General features: G+C 37.7%; 1 long non-coding RNA gene and 1 other non-coding gene across 2 annotated transcripts in view; both read right to left on the reverse strand.

The window, feature by feature from the left end:
* LOC135966583 (uncharacterized) overlaps window positions 1-26286 on the reverse strand; it is a 41013-nt gene continuing 14727 nt past the window's right edge. Inside the window, exon 4 of the long non-coding RNA XR_010580007.2 lies at window positions 1-1454. This is a non-coding gene — a long non-coding RNA (uncharacterized lncRNA). The remainder of the gene's footprint in view (window positions 1455-26286) is intronic.
* On the reverse strand, window positions 19204-19310 carry LOC123568226 (U6 spliceosomal RNA). Its single transcript, XR_006691429.1, has one exon. It is a non-coding gene; the product is annotated as a U6 spliceosomal RNA (small nuclear RNA).

The following is a 26286-nucleotide window of genomic DNA, read 5'->3' on the forward strand; positions in this document are numbered from 1 at the left end:
TAATTCCCAGTTTTAATAGATTTCCCTATTACTTGCTCTTTCGGTTGTTTTAGCAAGTCCAATTTTATTGGTTATTTAGGTTGTTTCAAATATATATTGTTGTTGAACAATTCTCTTTTCCAACTTCTCAGTATTGTAAGAAGCAAATAACATAAATAATTGGCAAAAAAGGAACCAATTGTGACAATCAGACAAAAATGCTGATGACGCACAGAGAACTGCCTCACTACCTTGTGATACATACACACTAAAATTACCAACACTGAAAAACCAGTGATTGTATTCACCCATTTTCAATAAGTATTATTTGTATCAACTGTTCTGTTGACAAAGTTACTTTTAAAATAAAAGTTTTTACAATAAAGTTTAAAGTAAACTATAAGTACTTTTTATTCGGTCAAATTATCTTTTTCATTTAGCCAAATTGTTTTCAGCCAAATTATCTGCTGTAGTTTATGAAATTTGAAACATTTTGACATTTCCAGTCAGGACTTAATGTGCTGATAATTCACAAAAGTCCTGAGATGTGAAGCAAAAAGAAGGCTTTCATCAATCCTGGGGCCAGTCTACTTTCTGGAATATGTGCATTGTACAATATGAGGAATGAGCAAGGGTTATATTCTGCAGAAAGTTATACAGCAAACTAAACAAATGCAGTAACAGGTGTATGGCTGTGGTGGAAGCTTGGTCAAATTGAAACTGGAACAAGAATAAACCTTTCTTTATTTATACTTTAGGTGACAAGGTAGCACATTTGTACATAATAAGGCTGGCCTGGGGATGGAGGGAGTCCCTGCTCTGACTGTGACTCAGTGAGACTGTCTGCCTGGTCCTAGTCCATGAGAAAAGCATGCTATGATCTCACAGAAGCCTGAAGCGACTCTGAAACTTTGCAATAAAAAGAAAATTTCATCCTTTAAGATGCTGAGTTACCAGAGAAGTCACAAGGATAAAATGAATGATGGAGGTTTCTGGCAGATGTTATCACCATATTCATAGCATGTAGCCTTTCGTGTATATTGGGATGGAATGGGTAAGAGACAGGCTTGGGGCTCAGTCTCCTAACTGGTTAGAAACTAAAGATGCCTTGGAGAGGAGAGTTGAGAGTCCATATTTTTCACAGAAACTCTTTTTGAGCCACATTGACATTCCTAAAACATTGCACATACTGATGCTATGGTTTCAGGGTCATTTGGTCTCTAATACCTGCAAACTTTGCCTGCCCCTAGCATAGTTTTAGAGCATTTGTTTAACAACAACACCCCAAACTAAAACCTTACCTGCATAAACCAAGCATATCTGTGGTTTGGAAAACAGGCCAGGAGTTTAGAGTTCTATTTCTAACTATGCAGCTAACTTCCCGAGTGGACTGGAAGAAATCTTTGATTCCTTTGCTCCTTAGTTTCTTCATATTCATCCATCCTTCTGAAAGGTATTCCTTAAGTACCAGGACCCTGTGGATACAAAAATAAATAGAACCTAGTTCCTTTGTCAAGATCCTTGGAATTTAGGGGACAAGACAAACAATAATCAAAGATTGCAATCCAGTGTGGTAAGTTTGTTGTTGGAAGTAGGCACTGAGTGCTAGGGGAGCATAGAGATGGAATGTGAAATCAAGCTTGGAGCTGGGGAGGTGAGTCAGGGACCACATCAAAGGAGTAGTGATATCTTCCTGCAAAGTTAAACTCTGTAAAATGAGAGGGCTTATTAGTGGATCCAGAAGAATATTTAATCTATATTCCTATGTTAATTGAAGAGATGGTAATTTGAGGTCCCTATATAGCGAGAAGTTTTTCCAGAGCTGTAAGAAAGAAGCAAAGTTCAAACAAATTTGCCTAATATATCCATGGCTGCTTATCCCTAGAGAGTGGTCTAGCTCTTAAGATCTTTCTAATACGCTCCAAGAAGAAAATATTTGTTCTTGGGACATTCCTGTCACTTAATATATTTGCCTTTAGACATTTGAAGGGTATCTGGCTTTCATAAGAAATCCCGGTTACCTGTGTCACTTTCCTCTCAACAGCCCCTTTCTTTGCACATTTCCTTGTAATGAACTATGAACTCTAGGTTGAATCATTCAAGTGCTGTAATATTCACATGAAAGCAACACCAAACTTTGTCTCCATTTATAGGTTCATGTCAAAGCTGGTTTTTCACTAAATGTCTCTGGTTACCATTTCATTTGATTTTAAAATAATACTTCACTTTTCTAAAAGTTGATCTGTTCCAAGTCTTAACTCATTGTAGACACAGTTATAAAATCATAAGTAGACAAATAATTCTCATTTCTTGCACATACGTTGGTTTCTTCCCAATGTCCACTTTTCCTCTTCTTTTTCCCAAGAGAGTTTCAATTTGTTCCAGGATGGATACTAGTTAGCCAAGGTCAACTTTAAGAATTCTATTCCTTAGTCAGTGATGGACTTAGGAAAGGGCAATTCTGGTCCCTTTGGGAGAGGTCAGCTGGCAAGCCTCTGGAAAAGGTTTCCTTCTCCTAAAAGAGACACAGAAGTTGATGTTCTCTCTCCTTTTTGGGAACATGGGTGCATCTAGATGTGGCCCTGGAACCACAGCAGCCCTATTGCCACCAGCTGGAAGACAAAGCCAACAGTGGGAGAAGACAGAGCTGGTCGAATCCCCCAGGAGTAAAATGTAGCCTGTGGTACCCTTCCTGGACTGTATCCTACTTGGAGTCTTCTTGTTCTGGGAAGCAATAAATTTCTTTGTTGTTTAAGCCATGATGAACCAGTGTTTTCAATTATTTGCAACCAAAAGCATCCTAAACAATAGCCAAGTATGCATGGAAGTTCATGCACTTCTCTCACAGAACATTATGTCAGACATTTAGTTCTAGGAAACAGGCTTATCTGATTTCTCAGTTCGAGGAAGCAGGCTTATCTGATTTCCTAGCTCCTGGCAGATTAGAAATAGCAAGTTAGAAATAGAGAAAGTTAGAGACAGGCAGCTGGACAGAGAAGGGAGAGAAACAAAGGCAGAAACAAGAACTCAAGAGGCAGCATTGTGGAGTTATTTAATGCTGGGGCAAACAAGTTCTCCCATCTCTGTAGCTCTTGTGGGTATGAGAGCATAGTTCAGTGACTAACCCATAATGACAGTCATGTGTCTGTCATCAAAGGAAGTTTGTTTTCTGTTTAAAGTACTCTGTTTCAGAAGGGGGTGAAGCTGAATAGTATTTAAAAATATTTCTTTGTAAACAAGGAAAAGCTTACATGATTAAAAGGATAAGCTTATCTGAAAAGGCACACAGAGAACAAACTCACTCCCTGGCTATGCTAAAAAAAATGAGTGCTAATTATATATGCAAATGAAACCTATTAAAAAGTTTGCTTCATCCAGAGAAAAGGGAAGAAAAAAAAAAAACAGGCAGTAGTTTGATTGCTGCACAGAACAGCTCATTTCAGTTTTGGTCCCCATGAGAAGCCCCAGCAGAGAAGCAAAGCTAAGAAGTGAGGACATGGTGTTGCTCTTCTGCAAGTGACTTTATTTTGGCTCAACGGCTCAGCAAGCCTGCCTAAGCTGTTTCCTCAGAAGCCTGCCAGTAGGAAGTAAATAAGCTGCTTGACTCTACTCATAGAGGGGGTTGAGCACTCCTAATTAAAATGTAAATAATTCTCAGGGCCAACAGCTTGTAGATGAAAATGACTGGAAAGATCACAGAAACTAAAATTGCACCACGCAAAACAGGTTCTAAGTCTTTGTCTACACAAACACTAAGCCTACCAATTGATTTAGTCACCTCCATGAGAAATCACTGAAGCCAAGTTATTTGCAACCATGCACCAGGAACCAGGTAGCTGCTGCTGTACTCTGGTGACACCATGGACTAAAGCGCAGGGTGACTTGCTTACCAAGTCCACGGGGCATGGACAACTCAAAAAACAAGGGCTTTCCGCAATCAGCTGGTGAATCTGTGGTCCCACACAGCTCTGCCCCAAGGGTTAGGATAGCTCCTCCTGCCCAGCCCATCAGAGGTCTGGCCAGAATCTTCCAAGGCTCATATGTGGAAGATGAGCTATCTGGACAGGCGCCATCCAACAGAGTGTTACTTTGGTTTTAAAATCACCCTTCATTTGAGAAGTACCCTGAAACTTTAATATGCAAATAACAGCTAAATAAAAGGAAAAGCCCAATACAGTTTCTAATTACCAACAAATGCATATGTATCTTACACATGGTAGTTACTCAGAATTTTAAAAAATGATTAAGTGATCTATTAACCTGAGTACTACATGAGGGAAACATAAAGAGAATTAAATAATTTTACTAAGAATGAAACTTAAGGCTATTGAATTTAGTGGTTTTCAATGGCATTTTTGTTTTCTTCATGCTAGGATAATGCCATACATGCTAGGATTATCTTACTGGTAAATTACTATTGTTGTTGTTAGACAACATTTTGTCGGCATTCTCCTAAACACTCTACATTCATTATTTCATTTTATTGCCACAATAGCGTGGGTACAATTATTAACTGTATGGAAAAAAATGAGGCTTAGAGATGCAGAGTAATTTGTCTGAGGACACAGAATGAGGATATGCTGGGTCACCAGGCAAACATAAGTTCATTCCTATGGCACAACTACATATTTACTGATAATAGTTGTACTGAATTTTTTCCAGATTTTCTTTCATTTTTTTTTAAATAGAAGAGACTGAAGATTCTCTCATCTGCATTCTGATATGTTGTTTTCAGGAAGAGAGAAAACTGGAATCATGCATAGAGGATGGTGAGAAATTATGTATGTTCATCGAGTGTCTCACATGTTTGTCAACAGAAGTGAAAAGATCATGACCCAATTTTAGAGTTACTTATTCAGGCAACTCTATTATAATGAGTTACTTCAACACTATAGTGTTCTCCCATTCTAAATTCTAAAAAAAAAAAATTAATGTTTTTTTTTAATTCTTCTGATGCTTAGTTGATTTTTCAGGTTGATTTTTTTGAAAACAGACTTAAACTTTTTTGACATTCTATATTCATTCATTCATTCATTCATTCACTCACATAATTACTATTTATTGCCTTCACAATGTCTGGACAATTCTGTGAGGGTTAAGACACCAGCAGTTTCTGTTTTTCATACAATCTTTCTTTAAAGTTTCTTTTTTCTTCTTCAATAGCTGGTTTGGGTTCACAAGATATACAGGTTTTGATTTTGATGACCTCCAAATGGGTCCAACCTGCACTGCCTTCTGCATATATAAGGTAGCTCATAACCATGTTTTTGAATACTATGTCTTACTGTTTTGTGTGTGTGTGTATATATATATGTCTTTTGTAATATATGTATGTTACATATATAACATGCATATGTTAGATGTTACAAACACATGCCCAGTGTTACAGCAATACAAGCTTGCTGGGAAAAAAGTATTAAATCACAAGAAGTGTATAAATTTAAAATGAAATATTTCAGAAATTTTATTGCCAGAGGTAATCAGTTTTAAAAGTTTAGTGTTTTATATTCTATATTTTGAAGTTGACTATTTTGTGAATTCATTGCTCTGTTCCCTCCCCCACTTTTGTGTGACCTCTTTCCTTGTTTTTTTATTGGCCCTCTCTGCTCAATTTGATTCCACTTCCTGCAGTTATTCCTCTGGGTGGGCCCCATCCTGCAAGGGAGTTGCTGTTCTCAGGTCTGCTCTTTTGTGGGTCACTTTGTCTCACATCTTTCAGACACCTAGTTACTTCCCTCTTCATTCACCTGATGGACACTGTCTGTGGTTTGCCCCTACCTGCTTTTATTTAGTGGTTTGGGGGGCTATCTTATAGCCAGTTTGGTTGCATATGTTGTTCATGGGAATTTGGGTTTACTATTTCATTGTTCTGTATGTTTTTATGTAAAATACAGAAAGATTCAAAAGCTATGTTACTGTTACTTCCATCTTCTCAGAGTCTCCCTCTACCATCAGACTTCCTTCTTTGAATAACAAGTTAAAGCTAGTGATGGAAGATGATCAATGTTATCCTTAATTGGCCCCAGACTAATTAATATGGTGCTACTTAAGATAATGTTTGCCAACCTTGCATGTACATCAGCAACACCTTAGGACTGTAAAACTGCTGATCCCCAAGAGCTTTCCTGATTTAATTGGTCTGGGGTAGTGTGTTCTCACATGATTCCAGTGTGTTGATAATCACTGATATGAAGAAAACAAAATTAAAGCATTTCAACTCCCTTAGCAATCTACTGAGACTAAGCCAATTACTGTGTGCTCAATCTGCACATTAAGTGTGGTCCCTTTCCTCACTCTAACCCCCTATGTCTCAGGTGAGGCTGACTCATTCTCCAGAAACTAGAGTACCCAAGTCATCCATACATGACCAATCAGTGTACTTCACGCTTGTCCATGGATAGACATGTCACCCAAGCTGAACCAATACAAAATTTTCCCCATGATATTCGCTAGAGTTACTATGCATCACTCTCTTTTTGTAGAAATTGTGAGCTTCAAGATCAGTGTAAACAACTTCCTTTTGCAATCTTTACCCCCAAATGAGGAGAATCTGCTTGGGAATGAAGCTTAGAGAGGAAAACATTTGACAGGTGGAAAGAGTAAAAAAGTATTCTGATTACACTATTGATGGGATTTTTAGGGGTCCAAATACAATACCTTATTTTACCTAAATTCAGAACAAATTTAGAGATAAATGCAGGCTAGGTAATTGGAAAAGAAATAGTTTTATGATTAAGAAGCTGATTGAGCTCATGGCTTTGGATTGCAGCCCAAAAGAATTCTCTAACACTCTGCTCCTTAGTTTATCTTAGTTCATGCTTCTACTTAGTTCTCCTTAATGCAACAGGCCACTGGCATGGCTGGAATCTTTGGACCTTGTCCTCCACTGTGGACTGCTTAGCACAAGGAAGGCAGATGACAAGACAGACAAACTAATCAGAGAGAATGAAGGGCACTGGAAGAGCTGAACCATGCCCAGATGCCCATTTCTTTCCCAAATCCCCAGTTGGATAACTCTCTCCCAAGTCATGGCTCACAGTTTGGTGAGGTGAGTTTCTGCTAGATCTTAGATTTCTACTTTCCCGAAGGTAGAAATAAATGAGCACACTGAGAGAAGGTGTGAGGGTTCTGTTCATGCTTGCTCACCCTGAGAAAGAAAACGGGGAATAAGTATTCTCCACTTAAAATTGTTTGAGCTTCTGAATCCAGCAACATATGAAGCCAGCTGTACTCCTGAATTTCCGAGTAGTGATCATATACATTTTCTTTCTTTCTTTAAACAAGTTTTACTTAGGTGTTTGTCATTTGCAAACCCAAAGTCTTAATTAATACATTAACTAGTTTTCTTCTGTTTAATAAAAGTAAATGTCAAGAGCCATGGATGGAGTGACTCTAAGGAAAGACCATCCTTTCTTGTGCTGTAAGTGGGCCTCCTTTGAGTGCACATTAGGCTTCACATGTTGGATTTGGATCTGATTGTCCTTTGGGATCTTCATAACATGGCTTTGTCTGAAGGCCTTCCACTGCTCCTCCACCCCTGCCTTTTGGTCTGGTACAGCAACAGTTTCATTGACACTGGTCCCACTGTGCTGCACCGTCCATTGTAGTTCTATACTTCCGAACCTTTTATAAACAGTACTTTGATTAACGCTCCTCAAGTTATTCTACTTTTAAACTTTGAATGAAGCATCTTTTTCCATTAGGTCACGACTGATAGCAGATCAGTCATTATGTTACTTTGACACAGTCATATCTTGGCTGGCACTAAAATGTTCTTAAGAGTGTTGACATATTCACTTTCAAATATATCTACTATACAAAGGTCAAAACCTTTGAATATATTGTCAGTTTTTTCCCTTGATAAGTACAAAATTTGGCTATTTAAGAGAGATCATGTTTTCACAAGAAATAGTTATTTTCTCTTGGTTAGATTAACAAGAATAATAAAACATGAACATCTAAACGGGAAGAAATATTTGCTTATCTCACAATTCTTCCAGTGGTGAGAAGACCTTAAAATTTTTATTTAGTTGATTTAAACTGTAAATATTATTTTAAGATATCACATAAAAAAGAAAATTGAGCAAAAATTTTTTCTGCGGGGAGGTGTAATATGCTATGGCTTTTTGGGTACTATTCTCAGATGAGTGTATTCATTTTTTCTACTCTTTTCTCTCTTTATTCCTCTTTGACCAAGGGTGAAAAAATCTAAAACGTTATTTCTAACCTCCATTTTTTTCTCATTATCTATCTACTAACTTCATTTGATATTAAAAGAACATGCATAATTAAAACTGCTGTTTGGCGCGGAATTTTAAATGGTACTAATGTGCCGCTAACGTTTTCTTTTAGCTACTCAATGTAAACAAGTCAATAGCTTTTGCTGCATCCCCAAAAAAACCAATGAAAAAACATAATAGGAAAAAGAGACACCCCATGCACAATAGTACAAAAGGGCATGAAATATTTATGACCAGCCTTAACAAGAAATGTGCATGACCTAAATGAAGACAATTATACAGCTTTATTGAGAATATAAAGAAGATGAACGATGACAATAAAAGTTAGCCTTTCTGTATTCTTCATGCTGGGCTCTGTGCTCCATGCTCCCCTGTGTCACCTCCTTATCTGTGAAGCAGAGAAGCCCTGTAGTAGCTGGCACACTGCTCGTGAGCCCGACTCAGGCCTCAGGCAATTTACTTAACTTCCCTGTGCTCCAATTTCTGCATCTATAAAACCAGGACAGGAAAAATACATACTTCACAGGATTGTGGTGAGATTTAAATACGTCACTATAAAGTGTTTAGTACAGTGCTGGGCAAATGGCAAGCCCTCGTTTATATTAGTTATGTTCACCATTTCTTATAACAACCCCATGATGCAGGCGCCATTATTATAATCATGTTACAGGAGAGGAAACTGATTATCAGAGAGGATAGCGGCTTGTCTAACGTTATCCAGCAAGTAAGCGACTGAGATTCCTAGGCTGACCTGTCCAACTCAAGAGCTAGGACTTGTGATTTATTACATATCTGTGTTTTCAGAGAAGGCAATGGTCATTTTTATGACACTTTCTGGAATAATTCTAGAGTTAATCTTAAAGAATAAACAGGTAAAGTTTTGTTTTGTTTTGTTTAATTTTTTTTTGAGATGGAGTCTCGCTCTGTTGCCAAGGCTAGAGTGCAGTGGCATGATCTTGGCTCACTGCAACCTTCGCCTCCCGGGTTCAAGTGATTCTCCTCAGCTTCCTGAGTAGCTGGGACTATAGGCATGTGCTACCATGCCGGGCTAATTTTTTTGTATTTTTAGTAGAGATGAGGTTTCACCATGTTGGCCAGGCTGGTCTTGAACTCCTGACCTTAAATGGTCCTCCTGCCTCAGCCTCCCAAAGGGCTGGGATTACAGGTGTGAGTCGCTGGGATTACAGGTGTGACCACTCCCAGCCAGGGTAATGGCAATGTTCTTTATCTTGATTTGGTGGCGGTTAAATGACTATAATCAATTGACTATAGTCAATTTTTTTTTTTCATTATACTTTAAGTTCTGGGATACATGTGCAGAATGTGCAGGTTTGTTACATAGGTATACATGTGCCATCAACCAGTCATTTACCTTAGGTAGTTCTCCCAATGCTATCCCTCCCCTTCTCCCCCAACACTTGACAGGCCCTGGTGTGTGATGTTCCCCTCCCTGTGTCCATGTGTTCTCATTGTCCAACTCCCACTTATGAGTCAGAACATGCAGTGTTTGGCTTTTTGTGCCTGGGTTAGTTTGCTGGGAATGATGGTTTCCAGCTTCATCCATGTCCCTGCAAAGGACATGAACTCATCCTTTTTTGTGGCTGCATAGTATTCCATGGTGTATATGTGCCACATTTTCTTTATCCAGTCTATCATTGATGGGCATTTGGGTTGGTTGAAGTCTTTGCTATTGTGAATAGTGCTGCAATAAACATACGTGTGCATGTGTCTTTATAGTAGAATGATTTATACTCCTGTGGGTATATACCCAGTAATGGGATTGCTGGGTCATATGGTATTTCTGTAAACTTTACATTTATAAAGGGTGAATTTTATATGTGAAAATTATACTGCAATGAAACTTGGGGAAAAAGAAGATTTCTATTATTAAAAAGACAAGCAGTCAATTGGGCACAAATTTATACAAATATGACAGTTACTATGTTTGCTGTACCACCAATCAAACCAAACAATCTATAATCTATGACCCAGCAACATCAGTTCTAAGTACACATCCAGAAATGACTACTTACATCTGCCTAAAGACTTGTAAAAAATGTTCATAGCTGCCTTCTTTATAAAAGCTCTATATTGCAAAAAACCCACATTTCCATCAACAGTAAAATGGGTAAATAAATTGTGGTGTACTTATACAATGGAAAACCACACAGAAATGAAAAAGAATGAACTATACTGCAACCTGGATGAATTTCCCAAACATAATGTTGAATGAGAGAAGCTTGACACAAAAGAGTATGTACAAGATGTTTTCATTTATAAGCCTATAAAACAGGCTAAATTTATCTATACCAATAGAAATTAGAATAGTAATTACTTGGGGGTGGTTACTGCTAACTGGGAAGAAGACTGGGGAGCCTTAGTGTGCTGGAAATATTCTATATCTTGATCTGGGTGTTGGTTACATGGGTGTGTACATGTGTAAAAATGTGTTGAGCTATATAATTAAAATAGGTTTACTTTCCTGTATGTAAATTACACACAAAAATACCTAATCTGAATTAACAAGATGAGCCAAGGATGTGTGATCACTAAAGAAGAAATCAACTGACTTAACTATTATGGACACATAGGTACACACTCCATCTCGGTAATCAAACAACTGTAAATGAAGTTTTAAAAAATATATAATATCTGGGGTTGAGCAGGATGAAGAAGTTATGGGGAAGATCTTGAGATGAAGATTTGTGGGCAAATAACTGTTAAGGAAGTTCTTAAGTGAGAAACCAATAAGGGAGTTGGGGAAGTAGAATAGGAGGAGGAAGAAGCCAAGCAAGGGTCCAATTGCAGGTGAAGTTTCATTCTCAGTCTAAATCCACAGGAGTTCTGGAGTGTAATTGACACTGTATGGTTTATTCTGCATCAAGGCAAATAATCTGGGTGTTCCTACTCCTCTATAATTCTGGGGTTCACTACTTGCTGCCCTGGGGTGAAGGGTGGGACATCAACTCCACCCCACCCCACTTCTGGCCCTCAGTGCATCCTGTCTAATGGTGTCCTGTAGCCCGAGGGTAGATCTCTGAAGAAGCGGTCTGGTGAATTAGGTTAAGAGTTGAGTGTGCGGAAGCTGGGAGATTCGGAGATAAGCAGACAGAAACAATAAAGGGGATCCAGGGAATCCAGTCAGAGCACGATCATGTCTCCAGCACTTATGTTGATGCAAGTTTGGAGATTAAGCATGAGGTTGAAATGACTAGTTATGAATGTTGAGCAACAAAGAAATAAAATGAGGAATGAATGAATGATCTTTCCCAAAACAAGCCAGTCTTTCCAATAACTTCCCCATACTTTTTTTTAAAAAAAATAGGTGCTTTGTTTCCAAGTTAAACAGAAGATACACATGGGAGATTCATAGACAAAGAGGTGAGGAGTTGATTTGTTCAGAAAACATTCAGATCCTATTCAAATCTTAGAATTTGTTGAGTTATGTATGTGCCACAGAGAAGCACTTGGGTTGTGAAATTGTGTGTTTTTTCTCTCTGGTAGGCTATTTATTTGGTCGCTGTCCATTCTTGTCCTACCTTGCACAGTCATACACGGTCTCTTCTTTGCCAGAGTACTTTACATTTTATTGCATTTGATTTTAATGACATTCTGTGAGAGGGTAGATCAACTGTTTTCCAGATGAGAAAACTGAGGCCAGATAGATTAAATTGTTGCCTCTCAAATTTAACAACACATCGCACTACTTGAAAGAGCTTTGTAAACTACTACTTGCAGTGTTTGAAGGTGAGGACTAAACCTGGGTTTTGTTTTAGTTTTTGAACTATTTTTAGAGATCGGGTCTGATTATGTTGCCTGGGCTGGAGTGCATTGGATATTTACAGGTGAAACCATGGTGCACTACAGCCTCAAACTCCCTTTGCTCAAGCTATCCTCCTGCCTCAGCCTCCCAAGTAGCTGGGACTACAGATGTGAGCCACTATGCCTGGCTCTAAGTTCTGTTTTTTAAAAAGCTCCCTAGGTGATCCTGAAGTACAGACAGATTTGGGAGCAAAAGGCTTAAATGATGTTCTTAGGATCCTGAGAAAGATAAGACAACACTCCTTCCTAAGTCATTAATGTATTATTTTATTTATCTACCTATTTATTGAGCATTTACTTTGTGACAAGGATTCTGTGAAATACTGGAAACACAATAGTGAAAAGAGAGTCAAAACCCCCTTGACCTCAAACAAGATTATAGTCTGAGGAAGGATTACAGGTGTAAAGTGGGAGGAGCAGGGTATTGCATGCTGTTGTTCTCAGGACACTATTCATCTTGTTGAATGGATAAAGCCTGCAGTGAACTTGGGGATAAAACAGACATTGAACTAATAATTCCAAAGGCGATTAAGCCTTATAAAACTGGGGGTTTAGTGTATTTTGAGAATGATAATGTCAATCATATTCACATGCATCTTAACATATGGGAGAATCACTGGTCATTTTGGGCCACTGGCATTGTCCTATCAAAATTGCTAACTGGTTGTATATATCAAGTGCTCTCTTTTATGAAAACATTACAGAAGCCCATGGATAGTCTGATGTATGGAAGTGTTTCTGACATTTTGGTCTCAAATTCCACAAAACAGATTAAACTCCTTACTGGAGGAGTTTTTTATAGTTATCTAAACCAAAGGCATTCCTGCAGATAACTTGTCTAGAGTCTAAATAGATATACAATTCCTCCTCTATTCCCCATCTTCTTCTAATGATCCAGCAGAGGGAGGAACAGGGGAAGTTTTTTTACGATAAGACAGGGAGACATAATGGCATTTGGTGAGGTTGAGCACGCAGATTTTAAGGTTTTAAGGCCTTTGAACAAGTATTCTCCAAAAGCAAGTTTGAGTCATCTAAGGCCTGCAGCCCACTACATGGTGAGGACAATGGCCCCTGCATAGAGATTAGAGTGTAAAGGCCTCCCTGGAGCAAGGCGGGAGTCAGCAGTAGCTCCTTGGAAAGTCCAGGGAAGAGATGGAGGGACCCCAATTCTAGCATACTTTCCTCTACACACACTATTACACACACACACACACACACACACACACACACACACACACCATTAGCCCATAAAGTTGGATTCTTTTTTCTTTTTTTGAGACAGGGTCTTCTTCTGCTGCCCAGGCTGGAGTGCAGTGGCATGATCCCTGCTCACTGCAACCTCTGCTTCCCAGGCTCAAGTGACCCTCCTGCTTCGGCTTCCCAAGTAGCCAGGACTACAGGCACAAGCCACCATGCCCAACTAATTTTTGGACTTTTTGTAGAGATGGGGTTTCACCGTGTTGCCTGGGCTGGTTTTGAACTCCTGCGCTCAAGTGATCCACCTGCCTCAGCTTCCCAAAGTGCTGGGATTACAGGTGTGAGCTACCGTGCTTGGCCAAAGTTGGATTATTTTTGTGTTTAAAAATATAATCCATTTCTTTAAAGCATCTTTATTGTATTTTAAGTAAGCCTCATGGTAATTCTAAACAATAGTTTAGTCTTACTAACACTATTCTTATAGGCTCTTGCCTTTCTGATTTATTGAGCCATAGTGTCTTCTTTCATCTTTTTCATATTTTTTTAATTCATCAAAATGCTCATGACAATCATGCTAACTTCTTTAATTTTTTTTCCTATATCTTTCTCCTTAGTATCATTTATGATCTTATACTTGGGTCAGGAAGGGATGGAATGGTATTAAGAGTGGAGGTGGTTGGCCAGACGCGGTGGCTCATGTCTGTAATCCTAGCACTTTGGGAGTCCAAGGTGGGTGGATCACCTGAGGTCAGGAGTTCAAGACCAGCCTGACCAACATGGAGAAACCCCATCTCTACTGAAAATACAAAATTAGCTGGGCATGGTGGCACATGCCTGTAATCCCAGCTACTCAGGAGGCTGAGGCAGGAGAATTGCTTGAACCTGGGAGGCGGAGGTTGCAGTGAGCTGAGATCATGCCATTGCACTCCAGCCTGGGCAACAAAAGCAAAACTCTGTCTCAAAAAAAAAAAAACAAAAAACAAAAAAAAAACAAAAAAACAAAACAAAACAACAACAACTGGAGGTGGTTAAGTGCTATGATTTGAATGTGCCCCTAAAGTTCACGAGTTGAAAACTTGATCCCCAATACAACAGTGTTGGGTGGTGAGGCCTAATGAGAGGTGATAAGGCCATGAGGGCTCTGTCCTCATGAGTGCATTAATGCCATTATCACAGGAGTGGGTTTATTATCAGAGGAATGGGTTTCTTATAAAAGGACAAGTTTGGCCTCCTTCTGTCTCTTTCTTATTCTCCCTTTGCCCTTCACCATGGGATGATATAATAAAAGGTCCTGGCCAGATGCTGGCCCCTTGAACTCAGATTTCCCATCTTCCAGAACTGTGAGTCATTTAATTTCTGCTTATTATAAATTACCCAGTCTCGGGTATTCTGTTATAGCAGCACACAAGGACTAAGACATTAACTTTTGGATTTTAAAGTGTTTCCCTGAAGACAGCATAATGTCAACAAAGCAAGTAATTAAGCTGGGTAGGTGCTGATCGCGGGTGAAGAGAATGCCAAGTTGTTAACGCAGCAAGTCATTAAGCAAAGTGACTACCAAACTCAATAAAGCCAGATTTGTCCTGGATAAACTACCCTGGGATAAAACAAAGTTGACTACATTAGGCAAACTTTCACCCAGGGAAAAGGTTAGAAACAAAGGATAACTCAGTCTCAGGGTTGGAGACCTGGAGGTGATGTCAAAAGATCACTGGGTCCCTGCCTCATCTTTAAAGATATGATTGACTGACTCTTCTGGCCTCTATGCCTGGTCCATTCTATTTTTCATAGTTAATTAAAACAGACATATAACTTATTTTTAAAAGTAGTTTACTCCAATGTTCAATTCTTCTAAATTGTTTTTTCTTGTGTCCAGATGAAGGTTCTCTCAAATTTAAAAGTATATATATATATATATATATATATATATATATATTTGGTGAAACTATCTACTTTTGGTGAAGCAATTCTTGAAAAGAATTGTTTATCTGCATTTTCATGAAAGGGATTAAGCCAGCAGGTTCTGGAGCCAGACTGCCTGGGGGAAGAATGCCAACTCAATCGCTTGGGCCTATGGCTTCTTAACCACTTTCTTAACCTGCCTGAATTTCCTCATTGGTAAAATGGAAATATTATACTACCAGTTAGCTACCTCAGGGGGTTGCAATGAGGATTAAATGGGGTAATGCATTTAAAGCTCTTGCTTACTACTGAAAGGTGATAAGTACTCCATAATGGTAACAATAACAATAATAATTATTGGTTTTTTTGAATGTTCTTTATTATCCAATCTTACTTTGTATGCCAAAATATTTTGCTATATATTATAGATATATATTTTACTATATATATATATATATTTTGTTATTAAATATTTCCTATATTTGAAGGTAGTAATTGAACCAGTCAGTTGTCTTCTGCTGAGCATTAAAGAACTAAAATTCTCCTTTGAAAACTTTAGAGTTATCTCATTTTATTCCTGGACAATTGGTCTGAGGTTATTTAACATAGTAGTGGATATCCCTATACACTCAAAAGACTAAGAAATTGGCTGTATTACAGTATTTAAAAAATAACAATGACCTTGAATCATTAAAAGAAAGGCTGCATGATAGTATATTCAAATTTTTCTGAATTTAAAGAAGACTCCATCCAAGATATTTTTTTTCTTAAACCAACTCTAAAAGGGAAAATCAGCAATTACTCAAGTCCTGAGAATACAGTAGTGAGAAATAATACACGTATTCCTTGCTTTCATATTAGTTATAGTGTGGTGGGAGAGGCAGATATTAATCAAATAGACATAAAAAGAGGGCCTAATTAATAAGTGAGACAATGCTATAAAGAAATGAAGCATGTTTCTATATGTATAAATTCAAAAGAAGAATGACCTCACTAGGCTTCCCTGAAGAAGTGACACTGAACAGAAACCTAAGGATTGAGTAAGCAATAACCAGGGCCAATGGACAGGGCAGTTAGGCATGGGGAGCAGCTGTAGAAGAGAGCTGTTCTGCCTGAAGGGGTTTTTAGGGGGAAAGAGCTTCAGACAAAAAGAGGATCAGAAAGAAAGGCAGCCTGACTAGGGAGCTGACACCAGGGGAGGAGTACCACTAGATAAAACCAGAGAAGGAACAAGGCCAATCCCTGCAGGCTTTTACAGGCCTTGCTAATGACTGTCACTCTTATCCATAGGAAACTCTGAGATTTTAGGCAGGTTGTGTAGAATATGATCTGGCTTGTATTTTGCAAAGGTGTCTATGACTGCAGTTTGGGGAATGGGCCAGTGAGTTGCTGAAAGAGATCAGTTAAGAGGCAATTGTAAAAGTCTAGGAGAGACGTGCTAGTAACTTGAACTAGGACCTTCATAGTAGAGATGAAAAGAAGTAAACATGTCATAAATATTCATGACAGAACTTAGTGATGGGTAGATAAAGAGGCTGAAGAAGAAGATGTTAGAATGACTCCTACGTTTCTGACATGAGTAATTAGAAGGATAGTGACCATCTTACTACATGGTAATAAGAGAACACGGTAGCATCCAGAGTTTGAATGCAAGATTAACAATTTTACTTTGAACGTTTTGAGTTTCATATAATTAGAAGATTTCTGTTAAGCATAGAATGAAAACAAAACAAAAAAATGATGGAGGTCTTGATGGATGTTTCATCCAAACTGTGGTCAATATATTTCTTTAGTGACTGCATTTGTGTTTGTTAGTTTTACTACCTGTCTTTCTAGAACAGTTAGGACAAACATTGCCAACTTCCTTATAACATAGAGAGTAATAATAGCACAGGATCTGGGACAGTCCAGTTGAAGATGTTAGACTGAACACATACATTCGAATCTCTTTCCTTCTGAACCCAGTTGAGAGAACAATGAAATAATTGTTAACAAAACATAAATGCACAAGGACAAAGGGAATGAGATAGGAGACAACAGCAATAAAACTTTAGAAACTGGGAAGCAGATAGACAAGTAGCAACTGAATTAAGACAACCAAGAAAGCTGAATCTTTAGCTTGATGATAACCAACCCAATTTACATTACAGAGCTCCCCAGAATTGGAGCACATAGCTGGGTGTGGTGTTGCATGCTTGTAGTCCCAACTTCTCAGGCAGCTGAGGTGGAAGGATCACTTGAGTCTAGGAGTTCAAGGCTGCAGTGCTTTTTGATCACACCTATGTAGAGCCACTGCACTTCAGCCTGGGCAACATAGAGAGGCCTTTTTTTTTTTTTTTTTTTTTTTTTAAAAAAAAAAAGAAGCACAGATATCTTAGGAACTATGAATGAGGGTGGTGCTTAAACATGGGATTTGGTGAGACCTCTTTGTAAGTAGCTAATGGATACCGAATTCCCTATTCCTATTCTTTTTTTTAAAATTAATTAATTTATTTTTTATTATACTTTAAGTTCTAGGGTACATGTGCACAATGTGCAGGTTTGTTACATATGTATACACGTGCCATGTTGGTGTGCTGCACCCATTAACTTGTCATTTACATTAGGTATATCTCCTAATGCTATCCCTCCCCCTCCCTCCACCCCACGACAGGCCCAGGTGTGTGATGTTCCCCTTCCTGTGTCCAAGTGTTCTCATTGTTTAATTCCCACCTATGAGTGAGAACATGCAGTATTTGATTTTCTGTTCTTGCAATAGTTTGCTGAGAATGATGGTTTCCAGCTGCATCCATGTCCCTACAAAGGACATGAACTCATCCTTTTTTATGGCTGCATAGTATTCCATGGCGTGTATGTGCCACATTTTCTTAATCCAGTCTGTCACTGATAGACAATTGGGTTGGTTCCAAGTCTTTGCTATTGTGAATAGTGCCACTATAAACATATGTGTGCATGTGTCCTTACGCCTTATACAAAAATTAATACAAGATGGATTAGAAACTTAAATGTTAGACCTAAAACCATAAAAACCCTAGAAGAAAACCTAGGCAATACCATTCAGGACATAGGCATGGGCAAGGACTTCATGTCTAAAACACCAAAAGCAATGGCAATAAAAGCCAAAATTGACAAATGGGATCTAATTAAACTAAAGAGCTTCTGCACAGCAAAAGAAACTACCATCAGAGTGAACAGGCAACCTACAGAATGGGAGAAAATTTTTGCAATCTGCTCATCTGACAAATGGCTAATATCCAGAACCTACAAAGAACTCAAACAAATTTACAAGAAAAAAACAAACAACCCCATCAAAAAGTGGGTGAAGGATATGAACAGACACTTCCCAAAAGAAGACATTTATGCAGCCAACAAACACATGAAAAAATGCTCATCATCACTAGCCATCAGAGAAATGCAAATCAAAACCACAATGAGATACCATCTCACACAAGTTAGAATGGCGATCATTAAAAAGTCAGCAAACAATAGGTGCTGGAGAGGATGTGGAGAAATAGGAACACTTTTACACTGTTGGTGGGACTATAAACTAGTTCAACCATTGTGGAAGACAGTGTGGCGACTCCTCAAGGATCTAGAAGTAGAAATACCATTTGACCCAGCCATCCCATTACTGGGTATATATCCAAAGCATTATAAATCATGCTGCTATAAAGACCCATTCCTATTCTTATCAGGTGGGAGACTGCCTCTCATTTTGGTGCCAAGAACAAATACAAGGACTCTGGATTGGGGTTACCAGGAAAAGATGTAGGGTACAATATTGCAGGCTGGGGATTAAGTATATAAATTGTGTACTGAGACTTCCTCAATCTTCTTCCTTCACTTAGCTCCCAGAACACTGTTAGCCAGGCTTATGTTTTCTTAGCAGAAGGCTGGAAATATTGTCTGGGCAATCTTATCAGCCTGAAAGAAAAGATATTGACATTGGCCCAGTATGTTGGCCTATGTCACATCATCCTGTAGCAAACCCAATGGAGAGTCTCCTCATGCATACAAAACATCCTCTTTTCAATGCTTCATTCTTTTTTTTTTTTTTTTTTTTTTAAATATGGAACGCTTCACGAATTTGCGTGTCATCCTTGCGCAGGGGCCATGCTAATCTTCTCTGTATCGTTCCAATTTTAGTATATGTGCTGCCGAAGCGAGCACAATGCTTCATTCTTAAAATAAAACTAGAGAGCTAGGAATCACTAGATATTTGAGGAAAGCCTATTAATGAAAGATAGAGACCAAACCAAACCAAACAAACAGAAGAAAACAACTTGAAGGAAACAAGCTCTGCTAACAGAACAATAAAATAAGAAAATATATAAAATAGCAGGATTATCTATAAAAGGAATATTCAGTAAGCTCAAAAGAAACCTAGATGTTAAAAAGATGACATTAAAAATAAGAAATTTAATGTAAGAGATTAAAGATAAAGAAATCTCCTAGGAAGTAGAACAGAAAGACTAATAAGGATAATTGAGGAGAAAGGATATATGAAAATTAGAGGATCAGTCCTGGTGATCCAACATGTAATAATAGTATTACTAAAAGAAGAGAACAGAGGGTAGGAAATTATCAAAAATGTGTAACATTGAAATTTTACAATCTCGGTTTTCAGGTTGAAGGGCCCACCAACTACCAGAATGATGGAGAGAAATTCATGTTCACCTGAGAGTATCATTATAAAACTGTCATTGATATATCCTCAATACCTAGAATAGTGCCTGGCACATAGTAGTCACTCTGTAAATTTGTATTGAAGAATTTAAACATTCAGCACAAGAGGGACAAAAAGATGAGACTACAAACTTCTAGAATAAAACAGGTTTAATATTAAAAATGAAGAGCCAGAGTGTCATCTGTCTTCTCAATAGCAACACCTAAATCTAAAAGAGCAGTGCTTTCAAAATTCACAGGAAAAGAGACTTCTATGCCTTGAAAGAGTATTGTGTAGACTGAAGATATTTTCAAATTTATAAGGTGTCTTAGTCCATTTTCTATTCTTATGAGTAAATACTATAGACTGAGTAATTTATAAAAAATAAAGGTTTATTTAGCTCATGATTCTGGAGGCTAGGAAATACAAAAGCACAGCACTGGTATCTGGTGAGGGCCTTCTTGCTGCATCACAGCATGACAAGAACATCACACAGCGATAGGGCAAAAGAATGTCAGCTCAGGTCTCTCTTCCTCTTTTTATAAAGCCACCACTCCCATCATGGGGGCTCCATCCTGATGACCTGATCTAACCCTAATTACCGCCCAAAGGCCCCACCTCCAAATGCCATCAGCATATAAATTTGAAGATTAGGTTCCCAACACGTGAATTTGAGGGACACAGTCAAATCATAGCACAAAGCCTCAAAACATTTACTTTCTTTGCATTCTTTTTCAAGAAGCTACTTAGTTATGTTCTTTACTAGGAAACAAGCTGAGAAAGAGTAAGACATAGGAATCAGGAAACAAGATCCAAGACTAGGAATGACCAGGAGAGTCCCCAGGAGTATGAGGAAGGCAGCCTCCATCAGCTGGGCAGTGTTGGGGAGCAAGTAGTTGCCTCTAGGGCATGAAAAATGGAAGATGGGGCTAGGGATGGTTGTTTTCCAAGCAAATCTTGTAGAAATATTTGATTTTTAATGCTGAAGAGCATCTTATCCAGATGGAAGCAAGTCAGATTTCCTTGAGAAGATAAAGTTGTTAGAGTCCTAATGCATTTGAATATATTAAAAGGAGATTTCTACAATTGAGGTAGAGTTTGAATTAGTAATAACTACATAGAAAACTAAATGAAAAGCAACAAGATAACTAAGACAATACTTCCAAAAAGTAAGACAAAAATAGATCCCCCTGGCTGGGTGTGCTGGCTCACGCCTGTAATCCCAGCACTTTGGGAGGCTGGAGCTGGTGGAACAGCCTGGCCAACATAGTGAAACCCCATCTCTACTAAAAATACAAAAAATTAGCTGGGCGTGGTGGCGGGTGCCTGTAATCCCAGCTACTCAGGAGGCTGAGGCAGGAGAATCACATAAACCTGGGAAGTGGAGGTTGCAGTGAGCCGAGATCGTACCACTGCACTCCAGCCTGGGGACAGAGCGAGACTCCGCCTCAAAAAATAAAAATAAATAAAAATAAATAAAAAATAAATAAAGCCTGCAAAGCCTTGGACCATTCCTGGTCTACATTTGGGCCTTTTGGGGCTTCCTTTTTGTTTTACTTCTTGCCAATCTGCCTTATTTTATTCACTGTCGTTCCTCAGGTTATCAAATTAACATCACATTTCAGATCAAATCAGCTTCCCAAATGTTTCACCCAATTCACTTTCCTTAGAATTCTGTGTGCTCTCAAATATGTTGAAAGATTATACCAATATCTTGCTGAGTGTCAAAAGCAGATATGATATGTTCCTATCTGTATGTAGATGGTCAATTCCTCCAGAATACATTTGGAGATCTACTCACTACGTTATAAGTAAGCCAATCCTCACTTTGTTTTTTATTGTCTAGATTTTTAAAAGATGAAAATTTAGTAATATTTTATCAGGAAAAAGGCTTGTTTTAAAAACAACTCTTCCATCCTAAATTGACAATTTTATTATTAATTTCTGAAGGTGGCTTTCTCATCTATTATGTGAATTTTACTAGTTTTAAGAGTCAATGTATTTCCGAGTTTTTGGTGGTACTTCACTGTTCCTCCCTCAACAAAGCAACATTCACAGTAAGCCTTCCTGGTGCATAAATTACTCCAATTTGCCAATATAGAAATTGAGGCCTGCTGGCTTGTCTGAAAGTCACAACCAGAAAGTGTCGGGGTTTGGACTCAAGTTCAAGTTTTCTCATTGTAAGCTGAGTGTTCTTTCTACCATGTAAGCTAAGTGCCCATAAGTGTGTTGACAGTCTCTCTGGTCTCAAATTTGTGATATGAAGGTATGGAGTAGATGTTATTTAAATTCATATCAGTCCTAACATCCCATAAATTACTGCAATAGAGGACAAGATTAAACTTGTATTACTATCAATATTTATTCCTTCCACACAGAAACTATGGATTCTACTAAGTGCCAAAAAGTCGATATAATTATGATGTCCAGTTTACTTGCATGTAATTTTTATTCCCTGTCTTATTTGTAAATACCAAGGTTCAAAATGGCCTTGGGTTTTATTTTCACTTTTGCAATCATTTGGGAATTTTATCAAGGCTGAACAAGAGATTTGGAAATTCATAATGCATTTCCCAAGAAGCTGCAACATTGTGAAATTCATGGGGCTCTAACCTTTCTGCTGAGAGAAAGGGAGCTGACTGGACAAGACAGCTCATTTCCAGTAATGTTGCTGGGTAATTCTCTGGAAATAAGGGTGAGGCCATAGTAATCACAGCCCAGTTGTGTGCTTCTGGTTAGAGCCTATATTCAGGGACTATAGTGGGACACCACACAGTCTTTTTTTTTCTCCCTCAGCCCTGGACATTCACTCAGCAAGGTATACTCAGTTATCTAGGAGAGGCCATAAATGATACAGTCCAGCCTAATGCCCCTTGGAAGCTAAGAAGGTACAAAAACCAAATTGCTGCCAATGATAAAGTTTCAAACTGGACACAGATAAGAGACAGAGTGAGATTGCCTTTTGCCTACCTCTTGGCTAAATTGTGTGTAATTAACTGTGTGACCCACTTCTTCAGGCATTCCATGCCACTTGCCAACCACTTGCAGCAACTGGGTAGAGATCTTCTTCAGTCTGAGTGGTTTTAGGTCTTCATAAGTAATAACTCACATCTAATGCTTAAAGACCCGGGATCAAAATCTCCAAAAAATAATTTTGAAAAGCAAATGTCTATGAAACTGGTCTTTGAGTTGGTTATATTTTAAAAGGGGTAATCTCTAACACCCTTCATAAATACCTAAAAGCAATTTCTGAAGGCTATCTAATGCTTTGATTAGAAGTTTCTGATCCTTGAGCATGCCACTACTTAATGAACCATTACTTAAAGTTTATTATTATCAATACTTTGGAGAATCAAACAAAACCATTCTGGCCTTTGTTTTCCCACACGTTCATAACAGAGATGTATAACTGGAAGATGGGTAATAATGGTGATTATATTTCAGATACTGCTCTGAAGCCAACTAAACTTTTACTGTGTATCAACCTGCCTTTAAGTGCTCCCTTTTTAGCAGTACTCTGTCCCCACCTTCTAACATATCAACAGAGCTCTTTCTGTCCTCTCCTCAGGAAGATTTTATCCTGGAAAGAATATGATAAAATTTGTCAAAATGATGTGTAAAAGACTGGTTCTGTTTACTGTGTTCCCTCTTGAAGGGATATTTTCATTTTAGTCACTCTTAGGACAAATGAGAGAGTCTGACATCAAGGTTAACTTTGGGTTACAGAGTGGAAGAGGAAGGGATGAGCTTTCTGTAGACCCTTGTACTACATCTGCAAATGACTGAAATTTAAAGTCATGAAAAAGATTTCTAGATTAAATCTGCAAATGAATCAAGTCTAGAATTGTGAAAAAGAATCATGAAAAAAAATGCTTTTAAAGCTGGTAGCAGAGCACATAGTGAATGCTCGATAAATGTGAGTATTTTAATTATAATGTTATCATTATGGGTCCCACTACTGAGCTCCTGAGGGTACTGACTGAACGGAGCATTCATTGATAAGTCCCAGGTGATGGTATAATCCATATTCAGATCTTGTTCAGAGCACACTGGCTTCTGCCCTGGACTGGTAACTAGAAAAGAATGCATTTAGCTTTCCTGACCCTTGCTAATGGGAGCCATCTGAAATACCCTGAGTATTATAATTTTAAGAACTCTGACAGAAAATTTTACAGAACTTTGGATGTATAGAAGTTTCCCTGGAGAGGGTCACAAACCTAGAAACTTTGCTGAGATGTCAGGTTGAATTGAAAGGATCCCAAGGCCAGTGACTAAGTTACCATGCGACCGAGCAAGGCCAGGCAATCTCCTGGCATGTCTCATCTTCCTGATATTGTTATCAACTTGTTTCACATTCAGTCAATGGTATTATTTTGTTACGTGTCCTCCAATTGCTAGTTCTGGTACTCCAAGTAAAGCTCTAAGAAAGTGATTGTTGTTAGTGAGACAATAGAGTTTTAGTGTAAATTAGTGTGTGAAATATATAATATGAAGTTGGTTTTGGTCTGTGACTTGAATGAGTGTTTTATATTAAACAAACGAAGATTAGTGAAAGTTATTTTGTGAGTATTCTCACCCAGTGCAAAACTTGTTCTTGGAGTAAAAATAAAATTTTGGTGAAAGATGGAAAGGCAATAGTTTGTTCTGCAGATATCCTCCTGGGAATGGGGTAAAATGACATATATCTCAGCTTATACACTGCAGCACTTTTTAGAGTTTGTAATATCAAAAAATTGGAAATAACTCAAATGTGCATTAATGAGAGATTAATTGAATAAATTACAGTAAATTCATCAATGCAATAATATGAAGACATAAAACAGAATGAGCAAGCTCTCTCAATATCACTATGGAAAGAGCAATAAGATATAAAGACAAAAAGCAAGGTGAAGAGAGCATTGTAAAAAGAAGTGGAGGAAAGAATATATACATAAATACACATTTGCACAAATTATCTCTGGAATAATGCACAAGAAAATGGTAACTTTGGTGGTAGGGAGGAATGGAAATCACTAGGGAACACAGGTAGTAGAGGAAAATCTCACTATATATACTTGAGTCTTCTGATTTTTAATCTTGTGAATGCATTTTATTCTCTAAAAAATAGATATATTTTTTTTTTAAAGAAAAGACAGTGATCTATAGGGTTTAAATTAGTGCCTAGGAAGCAACATGTCTATCAATAGAATGGAAAGAAAACCAAGAAATCATATAAAATTTTTCTGTTTTTCTGAATGTTGGAAATTTTTAAAGTTTCTAGAAATACCCTCTAGAAATGTCAAACAATTATTGTGTCATGAACATCTCTGGCTATTCATGATTAGTTATATTAGTGAGTGTCCTATTGGAGAATAATAAGGAAAAGCTGATTGATGAATCAGGATTCTTTTCCCCATAGTATATATTAGCAGATCCCTCATCAGAAAATCATTGTAGTGAATATAGTGATTGACCTGTCAACATCCATTCAACTTCACCCTTAAGGTTAGCTGGCATATAGTTGGGCTGCCAGTGGTCGGCCTGGATTAATTAAATCAATCACAGCAATTCCATTTTCCTTGCCAATGTCTACTTGGTTCAGGGATGGGTAAACTAAACCAATCTAGAAAGGACATTAAATAAAAACTGAGGGAATCCTTTAGTTAATAATATATTGGTTCATTCGTTATAATAAATGTTTCATACTAATGTAGGATACTAATGGGGGAGCAACTGAATAAGGAGTATATTAAGAACTCTGTATTTTCTTTGCATTTTTTCTGTAAATTTAAAGCTGTCCTAAATACACATTTATATAAAAAGAGACTAAAACCAGAAGTGTGCACTGTCACCAATTTCTCTATATTTTCAAATTAAGAAGAAATTATTTACTTTTTAAAGCTTATTCAGTTTAAAAATTTTTTCCCTCTTTATAAACTATTTCCAGCTTTTTCTTTAATTTTTTTGCTAGTAACCCAAAATTACTTCTTCCATGTTACTTTGAAAATTAGATTATTGGTTCATAGGGCCAATCTAATTAACTTAAACTATCTATATTCTATTCCAAAATTTTTTGTGAATTATTCAAAATAGTGCAGAGTCTCATGTTTTCCATCCTATTATTCTATCATGGTATAAAAACAAATAAGAAACACAGTGTGAATACAATTGCTGAAAAGCATATAAACCTTTTTCATCAATTAAGTTTATTTATTCTTTGAACAAATTTAATGCATGAAACATACTGATAAACTGATGTAGATTGAGAGGCTGTTTAACTTTCTTAACTTGGATATTCTTCATTTATCTGTCTTTTTGGGTCAATAAGAATCCTAATCTTTGATTCTGGCAAAGTTCAGAAACTAATTTTTACCAGTTTTTTTAGATATGATCAGATCTACTTAAGAGTTTCATACCAATTATAAATTCATTGTGTGGTGATTTTAAATCCAGTATATTAAACTGTTAATTTACAATTTGGCCATATTTTCACAGCAACTA

Source organism: Macaca fascicularis, chromosome 12 (genome assembly GCF_037993035.2).
Source record: "Macaca fascicularis isolate 582-1 chromosome 12, T2T-MFA8v1.1".
In the NCBI taxonomy this organism is placed as follows: domain Eukaryota; kingdom Metazoa; phylum Chordata; class Mammalia; order Primates; family Cercopithecidae; genus Macaca; species Macaca fascicularis.